This window comes from Porites lutea, chromosome 9 (genome assembly GCF_958299795.1).
Source record: "Porites lutea chromosome 9, jaPorLute2.1, whole genome shotgun sequence".
Classification (NCBI taxonomy): domain Eukaryota; kingdom Metazoa; phylum Cnidaria; class Anthozoa; order Scleractinia; family Poritidae; genus Porites; species Porites lutea.
Genome location: NC_133209.1, coordinates 11,977,818 through 11,984,088, shown reverse-complemented (window position 1 = coordinate 11,984,088; position 6,271 = coordinate 11,977,818).

The window sequence follows — 6,271 nt, the reverse complement described above, 5'->3', positions numbered from 1 at the left end:
GCAAGAGCCCCACACGGCCATACCATATAGTACGCTTGGGATTACTGTTTTGTAATTTCTAGTGTGGCTTTTGGTAAAAAGCTTATGCGTCTTAACATTTTAACTTTAGAGCTGTACGAGGTAGAGACCGATTTTACATGGTTGGCCCAGAGTCTTTCATCAATGGCTATACCAAGACATACAGAGAAAGATCTGTATTCAATGGTTTTGTCTCCCCAAACTAAAGGCTTCAGGGGGCCAATAAAGGGTTTTGTATCCAGGAGTACCGCATCGCATTTCCCTTCATGAATAATTAATCTATTCTTATGGCACCAGGTTTGTAGCTGATCTAATATCACCTGGAGGGCTATAGCAACCTCATCAGTAGTATTACCAATGGTTTAAATGGTAGTGTCGTCAGCATACACGTACACTTCGCCGCTTCTGATGCTGTCTGGAAGATCATTTACATAAGTAATAAAAAGCCTCGGTCCCAACAGGGAACTCTGAGGGACCCCAATTTTTACAGGTTTAGATTCCGAAGATGCGCCATCTTTTTGTGTCAATTGGCTTCTATTTGCTAAATAATCCATCAACCATATCCACATATCTTCTGACACTCCTAATGCCCTAAGTTTCTCACCCAGAATGACATGATCTACACAATCAAAGGCTTTCCTAAAGTCAACGAACAATACGCCTACTTTAAGCCCATTGTCCAAGGCTTCTTTCCACACTTCAGTAAGGTGCAACAAAAGGCTTTCTGTAGAATGACCCTAAATCCCCATTGTCTGTCAGACAAGAGATTGTGAGTGGTCAGATGATTATCAAAAGATCTACAAACCACTCTTTCCAGAATTTTGCTAGGAACACTTAGGAGTGATATAGGACTATAGTTATTTACATCTAGCCTGTTGCCCTTTTTGAAAACTGCAGTTTCCTGGCCATGTTTGCAATCGGTCTTTTCGGTCTCGACGAATAATTGTTATGTATATATATATGTATATATATTTACACTGATAAAAATCATCGTGCAATGTTTTGAGTGCAAATTCCCTGAAAGAGTTCTCCTCACTGGAGCAATATCAATATGTAAAAGGTCTTCAAAGGTTTCACACCGGTGTTACCCTGCAAGCAGTAGTTTCTCCAGGCCGGACGCTACGCTACGAAGGGAGAGAAACCACTGCGAGCATCCGTCTGCTTCTTTGATCGAGCCGCCGTCCTGCGCTATGGACGAATAAATTAACTTTAAACATGTAAATCCTGTTTGAAAGCAAGTTTAGGCTCTCGCGCATTTGCTTACGCTTACAATTACTGCTTTAACGCAAGCCTGCTGTGGATATTCAGTATTTCTTTAAAGTATTTATTCCTGTCTACTTACTTTGTCAAATGTAGGCGAACCCAAATGGAGTTGAATTCCAAGGGACCATATCCAAGTTCAAGAGCGAAAAGAAGAATAAATTTCGTCGTTGCTTGTTTACGCACTCCATAAAACGCAAAATTAGGCATCTTCATGTCGTAGTCGTGCAAAAATGGCAAAGAAATGCAAAAATAAGAGCGTGATGCACGTGCAAAGTTGCTGTTTTGTTTATTAAACCTATTGTTTTGTTGAAGTTCTCGTTGCCGTCTTGTCGTTGGATATTCGTAGTGATCACGTGGACGCGCATGCTCGATGGAAAAGCAAACGGTTGCTCGCCACATTAGATATTTTTCCCGATCACCACGCCTACCTCGGTTGCAGTTTGGTTATGCCGGGAGGAGACACGAAATTTTTCATGTTTACCGTGCTTCCTTTTGGGTTGTCGTCCGCTCCATATATTTTCTAAAAGCTCTTTAGACCATTGGTTAAACAATGGAGGTCTCTGGGTATTCATTCCGTTGTATATTTAGACGACGTCCTAGATGTAGAAAGGAGCGAGGCCTCATCTAGTACTTGCTCTTCCGTCATTAGTCCAAACGTTGCGTCGGCGGGTTTTGTCGCCAACGTAGACCAGGTCATTGTTTGGAAGGGCATTGTTTGGGATGGTGCTCAGGGGATCATGTTTCGGGTACGGATATTTACACCCACACAATGCTCACGGTTTTTGAGCATTCGCAAAGTTCCACATATCGTGAATTGGTAGCCATCCTGTTTGTTTTGGTTTCATTGGCTCAGCTTATGTTTGTCTCCAGGGTAAAATGGTTTACTGACAGCCAAGGGGCGGTTAGAATCATTCAGGTGTGTAGCATGCACTTCAACCTGCATAATATGGCTTCCGACTTTTTTTTTTTGCCCTAATCATGGGATCAACCTGGACATTGAATGGGTTCCGCGTTCGCAGAACGAAAAGGCCGATTACCTTAGTAAAATTATTGTCTACGATGATTGGTAGGTTAGTCCGCAAATATTCCATCTATTGGATGGCCGTTGGGATCCCCATACCGTCGACTGTTTTGCCACGTTTTACAACTAAAAAAGTTCCTAGATTTTTCTCTAGGTTTTGGAACCCAGGTGTCCTCTGGCGTTAAAGCATTTTTTCAAGTTTGGCAGGGCGAAAATTGTTGGGTGGTAACCCCTGTCGTTCTCTTGTCCAAAGTGTTTAATTTTATGTTTCACTCTAAGGTCCAGGGCACGCTAGTTCTCTCCTACTGGCCTTCAGCCCCTTTTTGGCCTGTGTTGGTTCAATCTCGTTCCCAGAGGCCGCGATCCTTTTGCCCCATCCGCTGGACAAACCTAACGGAGGCTCTGGGGACGAGATTGCTTTTGGTTCGGACCTTTTGGAGGTTTGTAGTTGATTATCGGTTTTTTGAGGGCGCCTTGGCTTTGCATCTAGGGCGCAACACCAAATCACTCTTGGGCTCTCCTACCTGGTCTGGTCATATCCTCGCGGTAAGGCTTGTGTTTTCGTAGGGTTCCCCTGGGAGCACTTTTGTCATTTGATATGCCCCTGGTTTTTTGAACATCGGATTTTTTCGGGATATTTGTTCCCGTTATTTTTGCCGGATGGCATAGTTAATTATTCAGTTTTAGGAGAGTTTTTTTTTCAGGCCTTCTCCGGATGGCTAATAAGGTTTTTCTTTTTTTTGTTGCCGGATGGCTATTACAATTTTCTTCGCGGCACTTTTGTGTTTGCCAGTTGAGGAATTTTTTTTACGTCTGCACTTTTACTGTGGTAGGGTGTATATCTTATGCATTATATACAACGAATTCTTTTCCTAGCATACTTTACTTTGATTTGTAGTTTTGTCTTCTCCGTTCCTTTTTCAGGATTTGCGGAATGCTTCCACATGGGTTGAAATTCGCGGTATTCAGAAAGAGCGTATGCTGAGGCAATTGCTTTCATCAAAAGCTATCTCCACTGTCAGAAAATATATGCTTCACTAGAGAAGTTTTCGTGCCTATTTCAAGTCCATGGGAGCGGTTTTTACTCTCCCCTGCGATAGTTTTTTGGTATCCGAATATCTCTCATATCTTCATTATGCAAAAAATTCTTATTCCGTCCTCGCTTCGGTTTTCTCTTCCTTGAAGTGGGTTATGATATTATTCCCCATTCTCCCCTAGGTAACCTAGTAGATATGGTCGAGTTGGGTAAGCGTTTGTTTAGTAGATCTTTCAGGAAAAAAGAGCCTGTCTCTCCTGATATGATTAATCGCATTTGCCCCCACTTTTGCTCACAGCAATAGCAATCTCAAGGATTTGCGCACAGCCTTATTATTTGCTTTAGGATTCTATGGTCTCTTTAGGATTAGTGAGTTACTGGATTTGCAATTTTCCGATGTAACAGTACATAATGACTATTTAGAAATCCTTCTTAAGTGTAGCAAAACCGACCAATATAGGGAAGGTAAAAAAGTACTTATCTCCAAGATCGGAGGCATTAATTGTCCTTACGTTCTCATCGGTTGCTTTCTTGACTGCGTCAGAGTCAATAGAAATTCTTCACTTTATAATTTTGGGGCAGTGAGATTTCTGAAGAATAGTAATTCGTATTCACTGTGTTCCAGAAGACTCAGTTATACGAGGGCTAGAGAATTAATTAAAGAGGGTCTTTCGGCCATAGGCGTAGATTCTACAGACTTTAGTACCCATAGTCTTAGAGCTGGTGGAGTGGTTTTCTTTGCGCAGAACCTCCCTTCATCTAACGCTCGGACGGATTACTTATGCTCCACGGTCGCTCGAAATCCGTGAAAGCTAAGATTATCATGTACGTAAAAGAGCCTATAGATAGTAGGTTGCTGTTAACCAAGTGTTTACCCTCATCCTAGCGCTGCAAATTATCTTCCCTTCACATCGCTTTACAGCCTTATTAGTAGCAGGCCTGTTTATTTTGCTTCGCAGGCGCTGTATCCGCCTTTTCGCGTCAGCTTTTTCGCTATTAGTTCTTACATACGTTTATAGGTTATATTTTCATGAGTTTATTGTATAGCTTCTGTATAAGCCTTTAGTTTTTCAAGCCTTCTTTGAAGAGAATAAGTGTAGCTTACTAGTGTTAGTTCATTTAAACCTTTATACTCTTATTACTTCTCGAGGCAAGTGTTCGCACTCTGCCTGCCTTTATTTCATAGCGCTCAGTTCCTGTATTTATCCTGACTTTTTGTGTTCAATTTTTTCATCGTAATTTGCTTTAAAGTAGACATTAAAATACCGTCGGGCAAGTGGTTCGCACTCTGCCTGCCTTTATTGGGTTGCGTTGTGTCTTATGCTTCAGCGTTATAAAGAAGGAAAATGATTTTCCTTCGTACAAAAGCAGTGAGGAAGACGGAAAAGGAAACATTCAGCACAACACGCGTAATTTTCCTGTATAACGTCCCACTTTCAATCGAATTGTCAACTTCGATCATCGAACCGTATCGAATTCAATCAAAGTTCTGTACAGTTCTACTGGGTTCAATAGCTCAAATTTTTTGGTGAGACTTCGATTGTGTTCGATTACCGAACTTAATTAACCGAACCCAATCGTTCGATAAGTTCGACTAATAAAGCGTTCGATTTGGCTGAGTGGTTACGTCGGGTGAATTGTATGACACGAAGTCCTACCACCAAATAATTGTGTCAATAACAAAGTGGGAGAATCATAGGATTGGAATATATACTTAAATTTAAAACCCTTATTACTGATCATCTTATAGCCTACGAAGCAAAAAAAAATGGCTTTCAACTTTCGGATAGATTATCGACTTTGGACCTTCAACTGCCTGAACTATTTTAAATACCCTTTTTAAAAACTTAAATGTGTCAATGAAACTGAAGCTGGGAAACTTGCTCAGGGCTCACGGGTTTGATTTGCTAGCATCCACTTAATTGTTAAACTTGGCTAACACCATTTTATCGGCTGTTTAACTTGCCGATTTGACCCGTCCGATTATTTTTACAATAAATGAGGACTGGTGAGAACCAATCAGATGCGAGAATTTTGTCGTTGGCACAATTAACGATTGTAAAGGTGCGTGTAGGTTTGAGTTCTGCTTTCGATTAAAGTGAGTGAAAAAGGGCCGCGCTTACCTTCAGTTCTACAAACCCAGCATGCTGGGGGTGAACGTTGAGGAAGCTATAATTGTCTTGTTACGTGCCACTTGGAATATAAACAGATAAAGCAACGTGTTTTTGGCGGTTAATGCTCTTCAACTCCGCGCACTTCCGTGCTGTGGCTTATCACAGATTCTGAATGCCAAAGGGAGTAAATTCTAATTTGGCGCAATTTCAGATATGACAAATGGCGCGCTCAAAAAAAAAAAACGTCAAGAATGGGTTGTTAAAGTTAAGGCGAGTCTCTGCAAATAATTGCGGGCGACAAGAGGAGCCTGCAATGCTAACCTCCAGGTTGTTATTACGCATGCGTCGCATGTATGTAGACAGCATTCGCTTGGACTTCCACTAAGAATGAATGGAATGCACAAAACTCAATTTGAACACGCGCGTTTGGATTTGCTATCACTCGAAATCTGATCACGCGTGTTTTGACTATACAGTAAAAACCCGCAACTAAGAACCTACATTTTTAGGAGTTACCTTAGACAGGTTCTTATATAAATGGTAGTTAATAGAATTTTAGGCTATTTAGGTTCTTAAAATGGGTTCTTAATACTGGAGAAAAAACAATGCATAATGGTGTGCTGATCTACATATTGCTTAGTATGCTTTGTAAGTCTACATATCTTGCACTCATTTTTCGTTAAAAAACATTTTTACAACAATGGCAATCTGCTTTTTTTCTTCAAATATGATTCTTGCAATGCAGCTGTGCATGTAATGTACAAGTATGATTTTAGAAAGTAAGAACCTGTTTTAAATTTCTTAGGCTAAATAGGTTCT